Here is a 25990-nt window from a genome sequence, read left to right on the forward strand (position 1 = left end):
TTGTATCCTCTCACTGCACTCCCTGCTCTGTGTTCCCGTGTCATCTTACTTCTGTCACTGTAATAGCTCCGTCCCCTGGTTCTTCTCCCCGCCCCTCACATTATATTTGTCCAGCCATCAGCATTGACTTTTTAGTGCAGCGCTGATGGTCTGAGGAGAGAGTGTGGCACTACTTTTGTTGGCTCTGATCGTCTGCCGTCCCTCCCCTGTACATTGCTTGTATCCGCGCTCCTGGGAGGAAGCGCAGAATACAAGAAGAGGGCGGAAGCAGTCCCGGCCTGGCTTCATGTGATGTCACGCCTGCCGGGACACGCCTCCTTCCGCTCCTCTGTGAAAGAGCGCTCCTGAGCTACGGAATATGAATATATAAAGGTATTTATATGCAGTTTACAATCGCAATAAACACAGGGATAGGCTTAGTTATAATTAGGGACAGATGGGCAGGGGGATTAGGGAAAGTTTAGTTGATGACAGGTGCACTTTAAAGAATGTGAGAGAGAAAAAAGCCACTAACAAAAAAGCATTGCTTCCCTGCCGACTCCAAAGTTTTCTGAAGAAACACCTTGGCCAAAGTTTTCTGAAGAAACACCATACCCTCATGTGATTTTGAAAAACTAGCCCTGAGCCTAAAAACACATAGGTCTGGGGGTTCATACTTTCCTATTGAATCCCAGCTAACATCTGCCGACAGCGTTTTTGGCCAAACAAAAAAAAACAAAACTTAAGTGGAATCCCAGGACATAAGTGTCAGATCGTGGGGTTCCCAGCAGTCAGCAAAAGCTGCGTCCAACATGCCCCCTCCATTGAGTTCTATGGCAGAGCCAGAGATTGCTGAGTGCAGCGTTCCGGCTCTCCCATAGAGCTGAATGGAGGGGGCGTGTTGGCCACAGCTTCATGCTGTAGTCGACACACCCCATTCAGGAGGAGAGACGGGTGGCATCGTTCAGAAGATTGTGGGGGTCCCAGCAGTCAGACCCCCAGCGGTGTGACACATATCCCCTTTTAAAAAACAGGATTTCTCCTTTAAAAGCTGTTAAAGATCATGAGGTCTATGAGGAGAAACTCGGGTCTGTGCTGGACCGCTTTTGCTAGAAAGATCAGCTGAACCTGTGTAAAACCACTCATCTGTTTAATTGTCAGGTTCTAATGTGATATATTTACAAATATCATTTACAGATATGTCAGTAGAAAATTTCCATGCATCTTAAAAAATATTATATCTCTCGCTAGATAGCAAATGAAACTGGCCATGTCTAAATTATACTATTGGTCAAATAATGTTCTAAAGTGGTATTCTCATCTGGGATGTTTATGGCTTATCCACAGGATATATGTCCCACAAACGTGGGTCCCACCTCTGGAACCAAACCGATATATAGAACAAGGGCTCCAGGATTTAAGAAGGAGTAATTAAACAGAAATTTAGTAGTATCTGAAAACGAATTGGAACTGTGGTATAAAATAGCAGCAGTGAGCACCCAATAAACACTAATAAAAATTTGAACATTTCAAAGGCGTCTCAACTATTTGAGAAACTAATTAGGTTGTCACTGACCATTTGAATAGCTATTTCTTTAGAAGGTGGCTTTCAAAATAATTTGGACAGAGCATTAACTCTATCTGTAAGGGTTCAGCTTTAGTGTTCTTAACCCCTTAAGGACTCAGGGTTTTTCAGTTTTTGCACTTTCGTTTTTTTCCTCCTTACCTTTTAAAAATCATAAACCTTTCAATTTTCCACCTAAAAATCCATATTATGGCTTATTTTTTGCGTCGCCAATTCTACTTTGCAGTGACATTAGTCATTTTACCCAAAAATGCACGGCGAAACGGAAAAAAAAATAATTGTGCGACAAAATCGAAGAAAAACTGCCATTTTGTAACTTTTGGGGGCTTCCGTTTCTACGCAGTGCATATTTCGGTAAAAATTACACCTTATCTTTATTCTGTAGGTCCATAAAGTTAAAATGATCCCCTACTTATATAGGTTTGATTTTGTCGCACTTCTGGAAAAAATCATAACTACATGCAGGAAAATGTATACGTTTAAAAATGTCATCTTCTGACCCCTATAACTTTTTTTATTTTTCCACATACAGGGCGGTATGAGGACTCATTTTTTGCGCCGTGATCTGAAGTTTTTATCGGTATGATTTTTGTTTTGATCTGACTTTTTGATCACTTTTTATTCATTTTTTAATGTTATAAAAAGTAACCAAAATACGCTTTTTTGGACTTTGGAATTTTTTTGCTCGTACGCCATTGACCGTGCGGTTTAATTAATGATATATTTTTATAGTTCGGACATTTACGCACGCGGCGATACCACATATGTTTATTTATTAATTTTTTGACACTGTTTTATTTTTTTTATGGGAAAAGGGGGTTGATTCAAACTTTTATTAGCGAAGGGGTTAAATGACCTTTATTAACACTTTTTTTTACTTTTTCTTTGCAGTGTTATAGGTCCCATAGGGACCCATAACACTGCACACACTGATCTTTTACACAGATCACAGGCGTGTATTAACACGCCTGTGATCAGTGTTATCGGCGCTTGACTGCTCCTGCCTGGATCTCAGGCACGGAGCAGTCATTCGCCGATCGGACACCGAGGAGGCAGGTAAGGGCCCTCCCGGTGTCCTGCAAGCTGTTCGGGATGCCGCGATTTCACTGCGGCGGTCCCGAACAGCCCGACTGAGCAGCCGGGTCACTTTCACTTTCACTTTAGAAGCTGCGGTCACCTTTGACCGCCGCTTCTAAAGGGTTAATACCACACATCACCGCGATCGGCGATGTGTGGTATTAGCCACGGGTCCCGGCCGTTGATGAGCGCCGGGACCGATGCAATATGATGCGGGATCGTAGCGCGATCCCGCTTCATATCGCGGGAGCCTGCGCAGGACGTAAATATACGTCCTGCGTCGTTAAGGGGTTAAAGGGGTACTCCCGTGGAAAACTTGTGCCAGAAAGTTAAACAGATTTGTAAATCACTTCTATTAAAAAAAATCTTAATCTTTCCAGTACTTTTTAGGGGCTGTATACTTAAAAGAGAAATCCAAAAAAGAAATGCATTTCCTCTGATGTCATGACCACAGTGCTCTCTGCTTACCTCTGCTGTCCATTTTAGGAACTGTCCAGAGCAGGAGAAAATCCCCATAGCAAACAAATGCTGCTCTGGACAGTTCCTAAAATGGACAGCAGGTCAGCAGAGAGCACTGTGGTCATTACATCAGAGGAAATGCATTTCTTTTTTGGATTTCTCTTTAGTATACAGCCCCTAAAAAGTACTGGAAGGATTAAGATTTTTTTTTATAGAAGTGATTTACAAATCTGTAATTTGATTTAAAAAAAAAAAAAGTTTTCCAGGGGAGTACCCCTTTAAAGGGTGATATTTTAGGTAAACATTTTAGGTTTAAAATAAAATAAGATAATGGGTCCAGATGGCATTCTACACCCCTACCTGAATTTTAACAGGAGGAGATTCTAATGACTGGAGATTGGCCTAATGACTGGAGAATGGTTATGTTGCCCCTATCCATAAGAAGGGTAGAAAAGAGGAAGCCAATAATTACCAGTTAGTAGTTACTACTAGTTAGTTTGACATATGTAGTAGTGAACATAATGAATTGAAAACCAAAGTATAATTAAGCACCTGAAAACCAAAAAGTTGTTGGATCTAAAAGCAGTATATCATGTTAAATATCTTATTGACTTTTCTATGTCACAATAGTTGAATGTTGAATCAAGGAAGTTCAATGGATAATCTCTATATGCACTTTAAGCAAAGCCTTTGATATGGTTACACATAAGGATAACTGAAAATGGATTTAATCCCTGAATAAAACAGTGGATTTGACATTGGCCAAAGGAAAGATATCTGAGGTTGTTGTTAATGGTGCACTCTGAGCAGAGACTAGTTACAAGTGGTGATCCACAAGCTTCTGTTGTGGGTCCTATCCTTTTTAATATGTTTGTAGGTGCCATAGGAAATGACACAAAATGAATGCAAGTGGGTTGAAATAGGTGTTCAAAACTATGGAAAGCTCAATGGGGAGATTTATCAATACCTGTGAAGGGGAAGAGTGGTACAGTTGCCCATAGCAACTAATCCGATTGCTTGTTAATGTTTTGCAGGTCTTAAAAATAAAAGAAGGAATCTGATTGGTTGCTATGGGCAACTGCACCACTCTTTCTCTACACAGGTTTTAATAAATCTCCCCCAATGTTTCCAATTATAAAATAATGCACTTAGAGAGAAGGAATCCTCTATCTGAGTATTGTATCGGCAGTTCTGCTTTTTGGAAGACTTCAGAAGAGAAGGATTTACGGTTAGTGATTTCTGATAGCCTTTAAGTGAGTCTACAGTGCAGCCAACTGGTAGATAAAGTAAGTCAAATTATTGGCTGCATATCTGGAGGTATAACCTGTAGGAAGAGGGGAACTGTGATCCCACTACATAAAGCTTTATTGAGAGCACACGTGGAATACTGTGTTCAGATTATAAAATAGTGAAAGCATAAAACAAAAAAATACAAAGATTTAAAAAACTAAATTTGTATAACCTATGAACATGCCTTTGGCATATATATATATATATATATATATATATATATATATATATACACATACACCTGACCTATATTGAAAAGAAATAGGGCAAAGTAGATGGACCAACGGGCAGAGTAGATGGACCATGTGGTGTAATTCTGCCATGAATCTATGTTTTTAAAAAATAAAGAAAAAAGCCCAATTCAGAATAATTTTATTTTAGAGTAATAGATAGTGAATGCATAAATATATACACGGTTAGATAATAATTCCTAGTTGAAAATAAACTTTAAATGGTACCTCTCATCAAATAAACTTTTGATATATTTTAGATTAATGAATGTTGATTAACTTTCCAATAGCATGTTAATGAAAAATATGCTTCTTTCTATTGTATTTTTCCCAATCAGTCCTGTCAGCAAGCATTTCTGACTCATGCTGGAGTCCTAAACACTCAGAGCTGCCAGCCTGCTTTGTTCACAGCCAAACAGGCTATGAACAAAGCAGGCTGGCAGCTCTGAGTGTTCTCCTTTGTGAACAAAGTAGACTGGCAGCTCGTAGTGTTTAGGACTCCAGCATGAGTCTGAAATGCTTGCTGCCAGGACTGGTAGGGAGACCCCTAGTGGTCATTTCTTCAAAGTGGAAAATTAAATAGAAAGAAGCATATTTTTTAATAACATGCAATTGTAAAGTTATTCTGCATACATCAATCTATAATATATCAAAAGTTTTTTTTGATGAGAGGTACCCTTTAAAAGAAGGATTTTACAAAACAAACTTATAAATGTTCTATTCAAATCCATGTTTTTCATATCCCTTTTTTCCCTTTTTCATATCCCTTTGTCCCTTTTTACAGTCTGTCTAGCTACAGATATTGGAACATTTATCATAGCAGAGATAAATCGGATGTCCTCCATTACAGGAGGATAATTGAAGTATGTAGATCCTTCCATTCCCCAGATTGCAGGACTAGGGAGAAGGAAAAAAAACGATTACCAGTGTGCAGTTCTTTTTACCCTCCATATTGTGAAAAGAGAATTATACTGGTTTCCCAGGTCACCACACCAAGTCTTTCAAAACGAGTTTCCAATCAATGGACTAGAAGTCAAAGGTGGCTGCGTGCCTCGCCATAGGAATTCTGACCATATTCACTAACCACAGAAGAGTGCCAATATGAGTGTCTGAGCTAACATTTAAACACTTAGCAACATTTAATACATATCTCCTTTTTTTCCCCCAGATAAATGTGGCTACCGACCATCACTCTATGTTGAATGAGGCTTTTGAGGTTGGGGACATCTGCCTTAAAGGAATGAAAACTGAAATAAAGAAAGCATCAATTCTAATATTTATAGCAAAACGAATTGCTTTTGTGTATCAACAGTAAGCAGGTATAAATATGCCTGGCATAGATGAAGAAGATAAACAATAAAAGAAATGAATAAAATTAAATGAAGATGAAAGGCCGGCAGTCCGCCCACTTACCACTCACCGACTTGTTTTCTACACACTTGTCTTTGTTCAAGGAATCCTTCCCTAGCTGTATTAAGGCTCTCTATTTGTATGACAACCGTGATCAAAAATGTTAAAATATGAAAACAGACAATAAATTATGAACATACAAATGAAATACACATGTACTGTAATGAAGCATATAATAGTAAATAGAAGCAGAGTGGTCTTATTATAGTAGCGCACTTTATCATTAGCCAAAGACAAGTACAGAGCCCAATGTGCACATATGCAATATGTTTTTTATGCACATTCTGACATTTATTAATAACACAACCATGGCTGTCTTGATTTTACAGAAAAAGGATATTCATGTCTATTAAATATCAGTTAAATGTGAAACATATGCTCATTTGGAAATTCAGTACTAAAACTATTTTTGGAACATTTATATACTCTAATAAACAAAGCACTAAGATCAAAGCCAGGAAAGGGGTGTCAACGTCCATGGTAGTGAAGGGTAAGAGGTATAGAAGCATTGCTTAACATTTCTTACAATAGCATGTGAGCTTACCCCAGTAGGACTTAATTTGAAGATTGTAGGTATATTCGTTTTTTGGGGGGGTTTTTCATTTGCAGTCAAGGAATGCTATTAGATTCTGTGTCAGGTGATAGCTGTCTCATCATTTATCTTCTGTTGTGATTACAGGCAGAAACTTGAAGCATAAAGTTGATCCAGGAGGAAGAAGTTTAAAAGAGGTACCTCTCCTATTCTGGACAGTTCCTGACATGGACAGAGGTGTCAGCAGAGAGCACTGTGGTCAGACAGAAAAGAACTTCACAACTTCCTCTGGAGCATACAGCAGCTAAAAAGTACTAGCAAGATTTTACAAATCTGTTTATCTTTCTGGCACCAGTTGATTTGAAAACATTTGTTTTCCACCAGAGTACCGCTTTAAGTCCTCACTTTATATTTCTCCTTTTTTTTCATTCACTCTTAGTGTAGACTCAAAAACTTAGCTTAGACTCAAAACTATTGCTGTGTGTGACAGCAGCCTAAATAAGGCCTCTTGTTGTAGGTGGGTCCAAAATGGCAGCAGGCAGGGCCAACACTGTAAGGCTGGATGTGGATCCTCTGTGTCAGCGAGGGATTGGCGTGGACCGTGTCGGTGGACCGGTTCTAGGTTGCTACTGGTATTCACCAGAGCCCGCCGCAAAGCGGGATGGTCTTGCTGCGGCAGTAGCAACCAGGTCGTATCCACCGGCAACGGCTCAACCTCGCTGACTGCTGAGAAGGCGTGGGACAGAAGGACTAGGCAGAGGCAAGGTCAGACGTAGCAGAAGGTCGGGGCAGGCGGCAAGGTTTGTAGTCAATAGCAATAGCAAGAGGTCAGGTACACTGGTAAGGCAAACACTGCAAACGCTTTCTCTGGCACAAAGGCAACAAGATCCGGCAAGGAAGTGAAGGGGAAGTGAGGTTAAATAGACAGGGAGCAGGTGGAGGCTAATTAGACAGATTGGGCCAGGCACCAATCATTGGTGCACTGGCCCTTTAAATCTTAGAGAGCTGGCACGCGCACGCCCTAAGGAGCAGAGCCGCGCGCGCCAGGATGAGACAGCCAGGGACCGGGACAGGTGAGAGACTTGGGATGCGATTCGCGAGCGGGCGCGTCCCGCTATGCGAATCGCATCCCCGCCGGCAGTGTCAGTGCAGCGCTCCCGGTCAGCGGGTCTGACCGGGGCGCTGCAGAGAGAGGAATGCCGTGAGCGCTCCGGGGAGGAGCAGGGACCCGGAGCGCTCGGCGTAACAAACACTAGTAGGCAGGATAAACTAACCATTAACTGTTATTTTGCAGAGCTGCCAACTGGCCCCATTTTGCTGACATTCTCTCATTGCTGGCTGCTTAATCCCTGCTTAGCCTTTAGGATTTGGCTGTGTCTTGGTCTTCTAATGCCCTACATGGTGATATTGGGGTACTGCCACAGTATGTATATTAGGACAGAATGGGGCCAAGTGTCTCATCTGCATCAACATCACCTGGCAACACTACCTGTCCCACACCTCTCTCCACCCCTGGCTCTGGTTAAAATCAAAGCACTTAACCCTCAAGTTAACACAGTATTGATGTCAGGCATATGCAGTTTGCTGCAACAAATCAGCCATCTTTCTGCCAGAATTAAGGTTTGTGCATCAGAGTTTATGTTACTCACTGCCAAGTATGTATAGTCTGAAATTATACCTCCAGTATACCTTAAACAATGGGAATGGTTTGTTGGGAATTCATGTTGGTGAAACACTAACACCTTTCATCACAGAGCAGCCCATACAATTATTACAGGATTGATAGATTCTGGTATTTAGAACACTGGTTCCAGGTAAAATCAATCAAGTCCACTTTTTATTCATTTAAAATGCACGTTCACACTGCATGACTACTAATGCGTTTGGGCTTGCACCTTGAGTGTTAATCAGATTTAATCAAAAGCAGAATTTACATCTAGTAATTCACAGATGACATCTTCTCTTCCTTTTTCCATTATCATCGGGTCCAGATCTTCATGATGACTTGCTTGCCATCCAGATGTCATTTGCCTCAGTTTTGCAGCACTTCTCTACACTGTGCCTGTGAAAACAAGAGAATGTCATCCAAACAGTACTAAGTGCCTTGAAACTGTATCTTATTGGTTACAGTCTAACTTGGGCCTACAAGACACTTAAATAGGTCCTCACTGAATGCTTTTCAGTGAAATGATGAAAGAGTGATTTAAAAAATATATGGATAAAAAAATAAATAAAAAAATGAGAAAACAGAGCCAGAAGAGGGATGCCATGCATTCTACACCCCTACCTGAATTTTAACAGGAGGAGATTGGCCTAATGACTGGAGAATGGTTATGCTGCACCTATCCATAAGATTATGAGTGGTAGCGGGGAAAAAGGAATCCGATCCTGGCGCTCACCCGTGCGGCAGCTGAGGAAATGATGTCAGGAGCCGTGATGAGGTAAAAGATGCACTTTATTTTGAATAAAGCAGGGACTACGCGTTGCGAGGGGACAGGCTCCCCTCTTCCTCAGGTCCAATCAACATTGATGATTGGACCTGAGGAAGAGGGGAGCCTGTCCCCTCACAACGCGTAGTCCCTGCTTTATTCAAAATAAAGTGCATCTTTTACCTCATCACGGCTCCTGACATCATTTCCTCAGCTGCCGCACGGGTGAGCGCCAGGATCAGATTCCTTTTTCCCCGCTACCACTCATAACTTTACAGACCGTCCGGCCGGACGGGTGGATCCGGGCAGCACACCGTGGATTTCCACTTACCCACACCAGTTGGACCCCTTCAAGCTGCAACAGGTGTTATGCTCTCAGCATAACACCACCAGGTGAGAGCATTCCTTACGCTTCCTCACCTGTCACTTGTAATAAGGATAACGGCACATAGATAGGCGCATTGTCCCTTTTTGTCTTTCATACTTCTCTGTCTACCTATCCATAAGAAGGGTAGAAAAGAGGAAGCCAATAATTACCAGTTAGTAGTTACTACTAGTTAATTTGACATATGTAGAAGTGAACATAATGAATTGAAAACCAAAGTATAATTAAGCACCTGAAAACCAAAAAGTTGTTGGATCTAAAAGCAGTATATCATGTTAAATATCTTATTGACTTTTCTATGTCACAATAGTTGAATGTTGAATCAAGGAAGTTCAATGGATAATCTCTATATGCACTTTAAGCAAAGCCTTTGATATGGTTTCACATAAAGATTACTGAAAATATATTTAATCTCTGAATAAACCAGTGGATTTGACATTGGCCAAAGGAAATATATCTGAGGTTGTTGTTAATGGTGCACTCTGAGCAGAGACTAGTTACAAGTGGTGAGCCACAAGCTTCTGTTGTGGGTCCTATCCTTTTTAATATGTTTGTAGGTGCCATAGGAAATGACACAAAATGTATGCAAGTGGGTTGAAACTATGGAAAGCTCAATGGGGAGATTTATCAATAGCTGTGAAGGGGAAGAGTGGTACAGTTGCCCATAGCAACTAATCCGATTGCTTGTTGATGTTTTGCAGGTCTTAAAAATAAAAGAAGGAATCTGAATGGTTGCTATTTTTAAAAAATTTAATAAAAAAATGAGATAACAGAGCCAGAAGAGGGATGCCATGTATCCCTGTATTGAGAATTGTGGATAAAGGAAAATTGTGGAAGACCAAGCTTTAGAAATCATAGATGGGAGGAGGCACATTCTGAAACCATTGCCCTGGACACCAACATACAGGTCTTCTCCCTGATTATTGCAATTGCCTCTACGCAAATCAGCAAGAAGTGTTTTCTTGGCACTCTGCATGAAGGTGTCAGAGTGCCAGATGGTAGCGCATAATTCATTATTGCACAGAATGTAAATCCAATATCACACAAGTTGACACCTGGATTTTCAATAATTTGGTCATGCCTCTAGAGTGATCTCTAGAACAGAGCTTTTCAAACTTCTGCTCTTTTTAACCAAATTCACATACTTTATATGAGGCTCCTTTCACACTGCCGTTGCTCCCCGTCGAGAGCGGCTGTCAAAGACGTTTTTTTTCTTCTACTTTAACAGCCGTTCTCATGACGGGGAGCAATGGGCAACAACGGGTCCTGGCGGCTCCCACTGACTATTATAGGGGCCGCCGGGCACCGTTATGGATAGTGGGAGAAAAACACGGCACAAGCAGTAATTTCTCTCCCGCTATTCTGCCCGGCTTTCCTGACGGCCATCACACTGCCGCATACTAACTGCAGTGTGAAAGAAGCCTGATATGTGAATACATGAATACCACAGAAAGGGAAATCATAAAGGGGGAGATTTATCAAGACCTGTGCAGAGGAAAACTTGTCCAGTTGCCCATAGCAACCAATCAGATTGCTTCTTTCATTTTTAGGAAGGCCAGTGAAAAAAGAAAGAAGCACTCTGATTGCTTGCTATGGGCAACTGGGCAAGTTTTCCTCTGCACAGGTTTTGATAAATCTCCCCCAAAATGCATGCAAGTTGGTATTGAAAATTTTGGTGTGACACACACCATCACACTGCAACCACATCACATCACACTGACGCATTACGACACACAGTGTGGAAAGCTCTGTTATTGAACCTAAGCTAACTACACAGAACTGAGGTTCAGCGAAAGCTGTCTCTCCAATTGCCCCACACATATGCATGCTTAACTCAGCCTACTATGCATGTGTTTTCAATGTGGGGGTATCAGTTGCAATCCAACATGTCTGATCCTTCTCTACCCTGATGTCTGTCACCACATTAGATGCTCAGGTTTAAATGAAACCTATCTAATGTATATGGCCACCTTTAGTTGTGAGTGTAGTAAATGAGGAATAACTAATTCTTTCCATGTAAGCTTGGGTAGTTTTACCTTGTTGTACTGTATGTCCCATGCTGTATGAGTATGGACACTGCACAGTGGTATGCATGATTTTATGTGTTTGTTACCAATGTGTGTAATTTACATATAAGAAGGGATGCCTGTAAAGTTTGCTCATACAATCTATCACTTTGAAAGTACAAAAAATAATAAAATAGCAACAGAGTATCGGGGTGTAAATATATCACTTTGAAAGTACTTAGATTATTTGTTTTCCTCCTTTTTTTTATCTATTACTTTTTTTTCTTCACTCTTACTTTGACCCAGTTTGGTAAGACTCGTATAGCTAAAAGTAAGAGCCGAGTACCATCTTTTCTTCACGCTTCCCATGGGGGTCATACAAATCAACTATTTAGGGAAGCATAGGTCCTTCTGGGAATTTTTGTGTGGGTGAATATTTCCTTTAAAGACAAGTGCTTTGAAGATTTTATCCCTTAGGGAAAACAATTGGATAGTTTAGATATATTGCACGTGTTTATGGATATTGTCTTTCCAAGAGACATACTATAAACTCAGAAGTGGCCTCTTTTTGTTCACAATGATGAGATCTGTTGAGTACTGTTGAGTTTAATTTGAACAGATAAATTATAAAGAAACAAATCAAAACAAGAAACAGAATAAATAGAAAAGACTCTTACAAAACAAAAAGCATAAGACAAACTATCTTGAATGCTGAACAAAGTAATGATAATATAGACAATGCGGTGAAGCCTTTGACATTGTCCACATATTTTCTTTTTTTTTAAGAATTGAATCCATTTAAGTGCTTTCAAGTGAATTCCTGTAATCCCATCATTTATCTTTTCATTCTGCGTGGAGGCATAAGTGTCCTCAATGCTGATGGAAGCAGAAACTACGTTTTTTTGACTTAGCTGCCTTTTACTACTTTGGTGTCCTGTTCCAACAGCAATTAACTTTCCTTTTTCATTGAAAAAGCTGCATTTAGATTTCTCTCTAGAAATTTAACATTTTGGCATAAGACAATTTTGCACAGTACATAAATAAATATCGGCGCTTGTATAGATTTATTAATAAATACAGGAGTTAAAAAAGAAAAAGTGTTCCCTTGATTAGCAGCAATCCAAATATTCAGTAGTCAATGATGCCTCAAATGTTACATATGAGGTAACTATAATCAAGAATAAAAGGGTATAAGAATATTGATAGAGATTTACAATAAAATGCTATATGTTTAAAAATAGGGGTACATGTTACATACCTATGTGGTGATGAACTTGAACATATGCAACTGTCCCTAGTCAGGTGACTGCGTGCAGAAAGAAAGTGCAAAAAATGCAAACCTGAGTAAGAATAAGTGAGAGATCCGGTTATGCAAAATTCATAATATATATGCTCCACTCGCTATATGCATGTGTCCTATAAACCTACGTACCTATTTGTTGTCTAGAGAAGATGGGACAACAAAGATGCATGGTATTACTCGAATACTGGTAAATAATTATGTTTGTCTATAAAAGGTATAAAAAAATTAATTAATTACCATCAGCACTATATGAAGTGAAGAAAAGGATCCTTCACTTATTCTTACTCAGGTTTGCATTTTTTTGCACTTTCTTTCTGCACGCAGTCACCTGACTAGGTACAGTTGCATATGTTCAAGTTTATCACCACAGGTATGTTACATGTACCCCTATTTTTAAACATATAGCATTTTCCTGTAAATCCCTATCAATATTGTTCTACCCTTTTATTCTTGATTATAGTTACCTCATTTGTAACATTTGAGGCATCATTGACTACTAAATATATGGATTGCTGCTAATCAAGGGAACACTTTTTTTTAAGTCCTGTATTTATTAATAAATTACACATTTTTAAACTATATAAGCGCCGGTATTTATTTATTTATTGCGGTTTATTTTACCTTATATGTGGTCTACAGGGACCCAAATAAAATACCTGGCAGCGAATCTAGTGTATTAGGAAGCGCTGGTATAATATATACAATTTTGCACAGTGTTTTACATATGACTAATATCAAAATAGCTTTATTTTTATTACTTGATTTGATGTGTTATGGTTAGTGATTTATGAGCTTTTGCTTTAATCCAAATACACTATAAATTAACTACAGTGAAACCTTTTTAAGAAGACCATGCAAAATTGCATAAAAAAAATGGTCTTCTATGCGGGGGGGGGGGGGGTCTTCTCAAAATATATTAGCACTATGCAAAATGTATGATGGACTGAAAATGAATCACACACAATCTGGTATGAATAAGGGGGTGGCCTTTTGGAGAGATTCAAATGTATAATACATTGTATTGTCACCTATTAACTTAAAAATCATTGATACTCTTGATACTAAGTATTTTCAGCTGGTAAACAGTATGTCACGTCTGGGAAAGGAAGGAGTGCACACTATTCTCTCCCACTACCCTGTCCCTGCCTACGTACCTACCCTAGATGACAGGTCCATAACCATTGTGACAGTCCCTTCCTAAATAAGTGAGGGACAGTCAAAAAGTCAAAACAATAAACTACAAAACTGACAAAAGGTCGAGAAAAGGCTGGAGGTACATGACTAACAGAACAAACCTAAACACGCACACACAAAAATAAGTAGTAAGATGGCCGAGTCTAAACCTGGAGAGCACAAAGTACAGTAACAGAGTATCAAAGGGAAGTCAAAAGCCAAGCCAAAAGTCACAAAAGCAGAATAAACAGAATGAGCACAGAGATAGCTAGGTAAGTTACTAAGAACTATCACAAACAGAGAATGACTGAAAAAGGCCTCCTTATATATGCCTGAGCTGCAACCAGGAGGACTCTAATTGGCTCAGCAAGCTTAACCATACCCAGGAGCACAGAGGCGCCATCCCAGCAACTAAAACAAACAGGGCTAGAAATCATTAACCCTATGGGTTCTGGCAGAACCAGTCATTTCTTGAGATGTCAATATATAAATATATTTATCCTCTTTTGCTCAATCTTAAAAGGGTATTCCATTGTCATGATACGAGGAGGGAAGCAGGGAGAAGTGAGCCATAAAGCTGTCCCTATAAACCACTTTCCCTTCCTACTTGCCCATCCTCCCTAAACGACATATCGACAACTTTGAGCTGGTCCCTTCCTTGCGTTAAGTGCATTGGCATAGAAGTCAACAAAACAAACCAACTGTACATGTCGGGAAACAAGTCAGGAACATAACAGAAAAAACAAACAGATATATAAATACAAACAAGGCAGGATATAGCATACTAAAATACAGTTCAGAAACCAGAATCAAGATTAACAGCAGGTATAATAATATGAACAAGACTACATATGGGGATAAGTTTACAGCAGACAAAACTAGGAGATGCAGGGGATGAACAGGTTAACTGAATGTCAGAACACTAAACACTATACGGGTCAGGAAATCAAGAGCACTGTTCCCACTGGACTCAACCCAGAACAAGGGACACCCCACCCCAAACATGGAGGGACATCAATACCAAAGCCAAATAGGCTCCTAGCAAGTGGGCACTCTACACCGAGTGATCAGGATACTGGCCTAGGAGGAAACAAAAATCCTGAATCCAAGCAAACAGGCGTACAGGCACAAGACTTACTCACTACTAGATAGACAGATCAGCCCAAGGTTTAGAACAGGATTCTATCCTCGGAGTTGCAGATTCAAACAAGGTCAAAACAGGACTGACAAAACACACAGTGTAAATACAGACTAAGGCAACACAAAGCAAATGCAGAACGGACATACACAAATACTAAAACCCAACAAGTGTACTAAAATAAAGCAGGATATGTGCGTAGACCGACATAGTGAACATCGTGTACAGGTCTAATCCCCAGCACAGAACAGCACCTGAAAAGGTCTTATATACCCTCCTAGTGCTGAAATCAAGAAGGCTAACTCTTCCCATCCCAGGGAGAATTCACACAGAAACTGTTCAGACACAAACCTAATGTCTGAACAGAACCCAAAGCAGAAAACACAAAGTACAGATAAACGGACATTACACCTTTCATGATGTGTTATGAACGTCTCATAGGTACCTCATCTCCAAAACAGTACCCCACCAGCCTTGCCCCCATCTGGTCAGATGAGGAGATTGTTGGGTATAACTGTGTGTGTCTTAAAAAAAAAAAATTGGGGGGGGGGGGGGGGACATCCCTAATACACACATGATATATTATATATTCAGATAAGAAATCAAAAAATGTTGCAGTATCTTGTAATACCTTTTTTATTGGACTAACAGAATTTTTTAGAGACAAGCTTTCGGGATTCCTCCCTTTATCAAGTCAAAAGCAAATCTAAGCTCACAATCTAAGCTTGTGAGCATAGATTTGCTTTGGACTTGATAAAGGAAGGAATCTTGAAATCTTGTCTCTACAAAATTATTTTAGTCCAATAAAAAAGGTATTACAAGATACTGCAACATTTTTTGATTTTGCATCTGCATCACTGGACTAATATGGCTACTCAAATTCACTATATATATATATATATATATATATATATATATATATATATATATATATATATATACATACACACACTGTCACAGGGGGAGATTTATCAAAACCTGTGTAGAGGCGAAGTTGCCCAGTTGCCCATAGCAACAAATCAGCTTTCTTCTTTCATTTTTCAGAGGCCTTGTTAAGAAAGTGGTTGGTTGCTATGGGCAACTTTGCCTCTTCAAAGGTTTTGATACATTTCCCTGTGTATATATACTGTGTGAATATATATATATATATATATATATATATATATATATATATATATATACACTGTATGTGTATATGGACACTGCATGGGGTAAAAACAAAACCTCACAAAACAAACAAAAAAAAAAAAAAAAAAACAACCATGCCCTCATACAGCTATATTTACTGAATAGTTCAGAAGTTCTGGAAATACAGAACACATACTAGGGGTGTGAATCGCCAATAATTTGTCGATTCCATTCGAATCGCGATACCAGGGTGGCGATTCGATATATCGCAATATATCGCGATACTGTCATGTTGGCGATATATCACGATATATCGCGATATTCCCTATTAAAAGCTTGGGAAAACTTATTCTAGCTGAGAAAGAACAAGATCCCGCGAGAGTTGTCCTGTGAGTGCGTAGTCTCACGGTAACAGCCTGCCAGTGGGACAGAGCTGATAACAGGTACACTGCCAACTAGTGGTCAGGAGTTTAAGTGTTATAAAAAAAATAATACAGACAAATAGGACTGTGACTCAGTGAGTTAAATACAGTAAATGTTAATAATAATTTATAAAAAAAATCGATTCTCAGAATTTTAAAATCGATTCAGTATCGCGGAACAAAAAAATCGCGATAATCGCGCAAATCGATTTTTTCTTACATCCTTAACACATACACAAATACTGTATACACAAAATATATAACAGGAAGTAGCCTAAAAGGGGGAGGGGACCTGCAGACAGTGAAGGGAGAAAGGGGAGAGAACAATTTGGCCAGGGCCTCTAATTGCTGAACTGCCCTGATGGTGGCCCTGTCTGTTCCCCCACTCTAGAGCGGCACCTACCTGGGCTGGCACTGGCCCTGTATGGGACTTTAGTCTATATTCTCTTTATATGACTTTAGCTTTGATTAAGTGATGTACATTTCTATGTTAGTCACTTTTCAATATCACTGTAGTGGTATGTTAATAGAGAGTAATATTTATTTTATGTGTTATACACAATGTATTTTTCAACATTAGTCTTTGTTTTCAACTAAACAGATGTCTTCTAAAAAACAAGTAAACATGGAACAGTTCATATTCCATTTCAAGCTAAAACAACACATGTTTATATATTATTTTGCTCTCATCTCAATTCTCACTATAATCTGTAAAGGAAAAAAAAAATTAAACCGGACTCCACCAAAAGACTGGAAATTAAGGCGCACTTCTTGATGTCTTATGAAATACAACATACAAGTACTTTACTGCATATAACACTGCCATGGTTCTTAAAGAACCAACATCTGCTTGTCCACATAGTTACAAGATCTGAGTATAGCTAAAGACAATTATCTGTCCCAAATAGTGCAGTACCCGACCAGAGGGGACGCCCTACTGGACTTAATATGAACCAACAGACCTGACAGTAACTATTGTGCAGGTAGGAGGACACCTAGGAAATGGTGATCACAATTCATTAGATTGAATAAGGGAAACTTTCGAGGAGCCACAAGAATAATGAAGTTTAGGAAGGCAAAGTTTGATAAGCTCAGAGGAGCCCTTAAATGGGCACTCTCATTTAAAAAAAAAATTCTAGGTTTCATTTGTGTTTAAAAAAGCTGCCACTAGGTGTCTCCCTACTTGTCCAGAGCACATTTCCCCCTATCTCATGCACAGACTTTGGACTCCAGCTGGCCTTGCAGAAGTCCAAAATCAGGAAATGCTGAGGGAGTGTGTACAATCATAGCTCATCTCACAATGAATTGCTCTGGCTGTGTGTAGCAGAGTGAGGGAGAACATTCTCCCATGTATGGCTTTAAAAGATGTCACAGCCTGCTGGGGAACGCCCCTTCCTAGTCTGTGAATCTGAGAGACTGAGCTGAAAATACAGAGCAATATCAAGATAGAAAATTAACAAATAATAATAAAAAAAAAGGCAGGGGGTGATTTATGATGGGGACAGTGAACTGGGAGGATTATAAAATTTAACAAGATTATGAGAGGTACTCTTTAACAATATAGATTGGGATCATGTCCTTATAAAAAAAAGAGCCCATAAGTGTCTGTACTGTTTATATTTTATATTCTTTTTGTAAGATGTACACACCTTTTGGGAATAAAAGGCTCAGGAAACCAATATAAAAGAATAAAAATGTAAAGGAGTCAATATATGATAACAGAAAAGCATGAAGCTGCTAAAAACAGAAGACAGTGAAGGAGTTTTTAAAAGCTATAGAATGAAAACATGCAAAAAACAGATAAAAGCAGCAAAAGTGGAAAGGCTCGTTGCCAAAGAGAGTAAAAGTAATTCCAAAATGTTTATTAACTATATATCATTATCACAGACCATGAAAATTGAGAGATTTATCATAGAGCTAATCAAAAGAACATCCCAGAAATATTGAAAAATGGCTCTATTATAGCATAACATACTTTCCACTAGAAGCATAGTGTATTCAGGACGAGCATAGTGTATATTTATTATATTTTGGGATGGTACCCACTACTGGAGTTCTAAAGGATGTCCCAGTAACAGCTAAAATTCCTAAATAAAAATTGAAGTGTATATGTGCTTTAGAGGTCTTTTATGTACATTATATATATATATACACACACACACACCGAATAAAAAACACAAACCTTTGCCATAGCTTTGTTCTCCTGAGACTTTTTTTTTTTTTTTTTTACTGTAGGCCGTTTGTTTTACTGCACACTCTTTGCCCAATGAAACTAAAAAAGAAAAAAAATTCCTATAAAAAGGTATTAAAAACAGCCTTTTGTGTCATGAAAAAAATGATACAAAACCCTTATTTTTAGTAGCTCAACGAATAAAAAAAAGGTAGGGCTGTTAAACTTCCACATGCACAGAAACACTAATAAGAACTGTATCATTTAGGATCAAAACACTTTGGTCCTTAAGGGGTTAAGAATGTTCCATTGCTTAATTGCTAAAAACATATGCTGCAATATACTGTATTTTACATGCTTATACACTTACTTGCTAACCTGTGGTTTGTGTGTGTCTATATGTGTGTAATGTGAAACAATGTGAGCTGTGAAGTCTCGTTTACAAGAAACATCAATGTAAATAATATAAAATTGTAATTGAAATTACTGCACAGTCACTAATCACAAAAGGGGATCATTTCAGTCTGATACAAAGTGGCAGCATTCAATTGCAATTTCTACTCTCCTCACAGGAAATGCTCCAAACAGCGCGTCTGTGTTTTAAAGCCAACTGGAAACCAATTTATATTAGCCTGGGAGGTCAATCTTGCTTCATTATTAGGTATGTTAAAGATCTGGAGCTATCATGTATCTCCCCCTTCATATCCTCTATTCTTCCCTAGTGCCTTGCAGCCCTTTTGGAAATATCACTTTTCATTTTACTCCTGGGTAGCAGTGGTTTTTATTTCATGATCTCTATGGACTGTAATGATCTGTGTTAAATATCCTGCCTTAAGATTAAATCACAAGAATATAACACATTTCAGAACAACTAACTATACAATGCTTGTGAGCTACTAGCATAAATATTATGAAGAACTTATTATTTTGTGTTTACCATTGATTTTTGTACTTAGTAGGCTGACCATATGTCCTCTTTTGAAAGTTTTTGAATAAAACAGAGCAAAACTGACAAAACGGATCAAAAATTATGTGCTGCAGCCGCCGGTCCCTGTTAAAGTCTGTGAGGGTGCATTCACACCACGTTTTGTACATACGGGTTTGTACCACGTTTTTGAACATACGGCAAGGGGAGGGGCAAACCGGCCGCTACGGTTTTAGGTCTGGTCAGGAAACCGCATACGGGTCAAAACTGAGCCGACCGGAGTCACCGTTTGACTCCGGTCGGGTCATTAAAGTAAATGGAGTCACTGGCTGATCTGGCCAGGGTACGGGAGCGCCCGGTTTGCCCCTCCCCCCGCCAGATCCGGCACCCGTATGTACAAAACTTGGTGTGAATGCACCCTGAGCAGTGGCTGCCAGTACACCAGCAGAGTGCGAGCCTGAACCTTGAAGTAGACCCTAGAGTGGGTACCGGAACCACGTCAGCTTCAGTGCTCCACTGCTTCTCTGGTTTGTGGACCTACCGCTATGGACCCAGTCATAGAAGTAGTTCCCAACTCCAGACCAGAGGAGCAGTGCAGTACTGAAACAGCGCGGCAATACAAGTTCCCTCTCTATGCAATTTTTTGTGATTTCAGAGATATGACCATTACAGCTTTGTGAAAAGTATGAATTTTCTTAGATGGACTTGATGGCGCTAAGCCTGATTTTGGAGCATTTTAGTACTTTTCTAGTTTAGACTACCCCAAATATATGCTATTTATTAAAGAGGTTGTCCTACCTCAGCTCTTTTGGGTTTTTCTACCAGCTCCTGCCTGTATGCAGCAGTTGGAGGTGGTCAGAAAAGCCCCAAAACGGCCAAAGCAGGGAAGTTGGGGAGGTACGTAAACAGCATGATATCACTATTGAAAAAGAGATCCAGCAGATCTCAAAACGCCTTTTTCCTATACAGTAATTGTAACATAGTAACATAGTTCATAAGGTTGAAAAAAGACCAGAGTCCACCAAGTTCAACCTATAACCCTAATGAGTCCCCACTGAGTTGATCCAGAGGACGGCAAAAAAAAACTCATACTCAAGGTAAAAATTCCTTCTCGACTCCAAATATGGCAGTCAGAATAAATCCCTGGATCAACATTCTGTCCCTATAAATCTATTATCCATAACCTGTAATGTTATTCCCAAAAAATGCACCCAGACCCCTTTTAAATTATTTTACCGAGTTAACCATGACCACCTCCTCAGGCAGAAAATTCCACAGTCTCACTGCTCTTACAGTAAATAACCCCTGTCTGTGCTGGTGTAGAAACCTTCTTTCCTCTAAATGTAGCTAAATGTAGAAGATCCCTCCTTGTTATAGATCCAGTCCTGAGTACGAATAGATCATGGGAGAGATCTCAGTACTGCCCCCTGACATATTTATACATAGTTATTAGGTCTCCCCTAAGCCTTCTTTTTTCTAAACTAAATAACCCTAATTCTGATAATCTTTCTGGGTACTGTAGTCCTCCCATTCCCTGTATTACTCTGGTTGCCCATCTTTGAAACCTCTCCAGCTCCACTATATCTTTCTTGTACACGGGTGCCCAGTACTGTACACAGTATTCTATGTGTGGTCTGACTAGTGATTTGTACAGCGGTAGAATTATTTCCTTGTCGTGGGCATTTATGCCCCTATTGATGCACCCCATGATCTAATTTGCCTTGGCAGCAGCTGCCGACACTGGTCACTACAGCTAAATTTACTGTTAAAGGGGTACTCTGCCCCTAGATATCTTATCCCCTATCCAAAAGGGATCTCGGGTGATCTCGGGTGCGGCCCCCCCGCTGTCATCACTGCACAGAGCAAACTCACTCTGTGCATAATGACGGGCGAAACAGGGGCTGGAGCAGCGTGACGTCACGGCTCCGCCCACTCGTGATGTCATGGCCCACCCCATTAATGCAAGTTTATGGAACGAAGCGTGACGGCTGCCACGCTACCTCCTATAGACTTGTATTGAGGGGGTGGGCCGTGACATCACAAAGGGGTGGGCCATGACATCATGAGAAGGCGGAGCCATGATGTCACAATGCTCTGGCCCCTGTATCACCCGTCATTACGCACAGTGCGAGTTTGCTCTGTGCAGTGATGACAGCATGGTGCTGCACCGAGATCACGGGGTCCCCAGCGGTGAGACCCCCGCGATCAGACATCTTATATCCTATCCTTTGGATAGGGGATAAGATGTCTTAGGGTGGAGTACCCCTTTAACTAAGACTCCCAAGTCCCTTTCCACATCAGTCGTCCCAAGTGTGCTCCCATTTAATACATAATCCCAGCCTGGATTTTTCTTCCCCATGTGCATTACCTTACATTTATAAGTGTTGAACCTCATCTGCCACTTCCCAGCCCAAACCTCCAATCTATCCAGATCCATGGTAACAGTTCACTGTCCTCTATTGTGTTTACCGCTTTACAGAGTTTAGTATAATCTGCAAAGATTGCTACTTTACTCTTCAACCCCTCTACAAGGTCATTAATAAATATATTAAATAGAATAGGACCAAAGATGGACCCCTGTGGTAACCCACTAGTAACAGTCACCCAATAAGAATAAGTACCATTAATAACCACCCTCTGTTTCCTATCACTAAGCCAGTTACTTCCCCACTTGCACACATTCTCCCCCAGCCCAATCCTTCTCATTTTATGCACCAACCTTTCATGTGGCACCGGATGAAAAATCCAGATATACGACATCCAGCGATTGCCCCTGGTCCAGTCTGGAGCTCACCTCCTAATAAAAGCTGATCAGGTTAGTTTGACAGGACTGATCCCTATCCAGGACCTAATCTATCTATCTATATAGCTGTTCAAAGCCACACCTTACCGCTTGCCAAAGCGAGGATACAGTGACAAGCAAATGACATCCAATTCCGGCACGCACAGCGCACAAGGATACCACCAACACACCAGCCAGCAGACATCTCTCTCCTCTGGCTCGCCGGCGCTGATGACTCGCAAGCCCAGGAGCGACTAGGCGACCATGCCCGCATATACAGCGGGTAATTTGAGAGAGTATCGTGGGACCACTTCAGGACTGGTGAGACACACTGTCTAATCGTGATACACAGTATCAAAGAATCTCATATAACTAGCTACCTAGTTACTGCCACGGACTGCCAATACCTCCTACCTCCAATACGGACTATAATATCATCAGTTACATAGTAACTACCTCTTACTACGGACTATGTTATCACATGCAGTGAGCGACATATGATTATTGTCTGCACACACAATCCACTACTTCTAAAGACGCTGTATTATATAAAAGAGTATACTGTATAGATGTCAAAATTTTCCCATTGGATTTTATATATACGCTATAACAATATAGAGGATTATCTATAACACTTTGATTCATCATTGATAATCAATATATAAGCATTTCTGCAAGGGTCCGGCAGATAGTGCTATTTGAATAATAAACTTAATAAATAAGACTATTTTAACCTATTATATACTCATTGTTCTCTTTATCCGACATATCATACATTTCATGCATACACTTCCCCCAGTGAGGATATGAGGTTTTCTTTACGTAAACAGCATAGCTCGCGGGGCTACGCCATTTGCCGAACTCCTTTTGAAGTCAATGGGAGTTACGCAAAATGTGTAACTTCCCTACTTTGGTCACTTTTGGGCTTTTCCAACCACCTCCGGCCACTGCAAACAGGCTGAGGTGGGACAAACCCTTCAAAGAGTAAACCCTAGGATATCTCATGTGACAAATTTAAATTCAAGTGTAGTGGTAATAAGTAAGAATTTTTTTTCCCTGCAAGCATTGAACAATAGTGAGTTAAAAAAGGGTTGATTTGCAGGAATAGCTTGGTAATATTAAAAGGAAGACATAAGGATGTTTTTAACCCCTTAAGGACCAGGGGTTTTCCGTTTTTGCACTTTAGTTTTTTTTCCTCCTTACCTTTAAAAAATCATAACCCTTTCAATTTAGCATCTAAAAATCCATATGATGGCTTATTTTTTGCGCCACCAATTCTAGTTTGTAATGACATCAGTTATTTTACCCAAAAATCTACGGTGAAAAAAGAAAAAAAATAATTGTGAGACAAAATTGCGCCGTGATCTGAAGTTTTTAGCCGTACCATTTATGTATTGATAGGACTTATTGATCGCTTTTTATTCATTTTTTCATGATATAAAAAGTGACAAAAAATACACTATTTTGGACTTTGGAATTTTTTATCACGTACGCCATTGACCGTGCGGTTTAATTAACAATATATTTTTATAATTCAGACATTTCCGCACGCGGCAATGCCACATATGTTTATTTTTATTTACACAGTTTTTTTTTTTTAAATGGGAAAAGGGGGGTGATTCAAACTTTTAATAGGGGAGGTGTTAAATGATCTTTATTCACTTTTTTTTCCACTATTTTTTTGCAGTGTTATAGCTCCCATAGGGACCTATAACACTGCACACACTGATCTTTTACATTGACCACTGGTTTCTCATAGGAAACCAGTGATCGATGATTTTGCCGCTTGACTGCTCATGTCTGGATCTCAGGCACTGAGCAGTCATTCGGCGATTGGACACCAGGAGGCAGGTAGAGACCCTCCTCGTGTCCTACAGCTGTTCGGGACACCACGATATCGCCGCGGCAATCCCAAACAGCTCCCTGAGCTAACTGGCATGGTTTCACTTTCACTTTAGGGTTAATAGCGCGCGGCACCGCGATCACTGCCATGCGCCCGGCCGTTGTTAGAGGTCGGGCCCGATCCGCTATGACGCGGGGCCATGTCGTGGCCCCGCGTTATAGAAAGAGAAAGGACTCAGGACGTACCGGTACGTCCTTGGTCCTTAAGGGGTTAATTTATTTTAATTTCTTTATTTTACAGGAGTGCAGCCAACACAAGTGGAAGCTTTAGAGGCAAGAGCAAAGCTGACGGACCCTCTTGCAAAGTAAGCATTATTTTCAGGTGTCCTCTGTGCTGGCACGTCTGGAGTCTCCTGGGTGTTATGGGGTGATGAGAGGTGCGGGGGGGGGGTGTTATGGGGGTGATGAGAGGTGCGGGGGGGGGTGTTATGGGGGTGATGAGAGGTGCGGGGGGGGGGTGTTATGGGGTTGATGAGAGGTGCGGGGGGGGTGTTATGTTGGGGGGTTTAGAGGTGCATGGGGGGGTGTTATGGGGGTGATGAGAGGTGCAGGGGGGTGTTATGGGGGTGATGAGAGGTGCGGGGGGGGATGTTATGGGGGTCATGAGAGGTGCGGGGGAGGGGTGTTATGGGGGTGATGAGAGGTGCGGGGGGGGGTGTTATGGGGGTGAGAGGTGCGGGGGGGGGGTATTATTGTTGTGATGAGAGGAGCAGGGGGGTGTTATGGGGGTGATGAGAGGTGCAGGGGGGTGTTATGGGGGTGATGAGAGGTGCAGGGGGGGTGTTATGGGGGTGATGAGAGGTGCGGGGGGGGGATGTTATGGGGGTCATGAGAGGTGCGGGGGAGGGGTGTTATGGGGGTCATGAGAGGTGCGGGGGGGGGGTGTTATGGGGGTGAGAGGTGCGGGGGGGTATTATTATTGTGATGAGAGGTGCAGGGGGGTGTTATGGGGGTGATGAGAGGTGCAGGGGGGGTGTTATGAGGGTGATGAGAGGTGCCCCCCCCTGCACCTCTCCTCATCACCCCCCCCCCCCTGGTTATAATAGTGATGAGGAGAGGTGGGGGGGGGAGTTATAGTAATGATGAGGAGAGGTTTGGCGGGGGGTTATGGGGGTGATGAGGACACAGAGGATAAGAGGGGTGTATATGTATATATGATGTGTATGCATGTGTGGCAGTATTGTATTCAGTGGATACAGTGTGGAGCAGCATTGTATTCTGGGTACAGTGTGTGGCAGTATTATATTTAGTGGGTACAGTGTATAGCAGTATTTTATTCAGGATACAGTGTGGGGCAGTATTTTATTTAGGGTACAGTGTGGGGCAGTATTTTATTTAGGGTACAGTTTGTGGCAGGATTATATTTAGTGGGTACAGTGTATGGCAGTATTATATTCAGGGTACAGTGTGGGGCAGTATTATATTCAGGGTACAGTGTGGGGCAGTATTTTATTCAGGGTACAGTGTATAGCAGTATTATATTCAGGGTACAGTGTGTGGCAGTATTATATTTAGTGGGTACAGTGTATGGCAGTATTATATTCAGGGTACAGTGTGGGGCAGTATTATATTTAGGGTACAGTGTGGGGCAGTATTTTATTTAGGGTACAGTGTGTGGCAGTATTATATTCAGGGTACAGTGTACAGCAGTATTATACTCAGGGT

Source organism: Hyla sarda, chromosome 4 (genome assembly GCF_029499605.1).
Source record: "Hyla sarda isolate aHylSar1 chromosome 4, aHylSar1.hap1, whole genome shotgun sequence".
NCBI classification, from domain to species: domain Eukaryota; kingdom Metazoa; phylum Chordata; class Amphibia; order Anura; family Hylidae; genus Hyla; species Hyla sarda.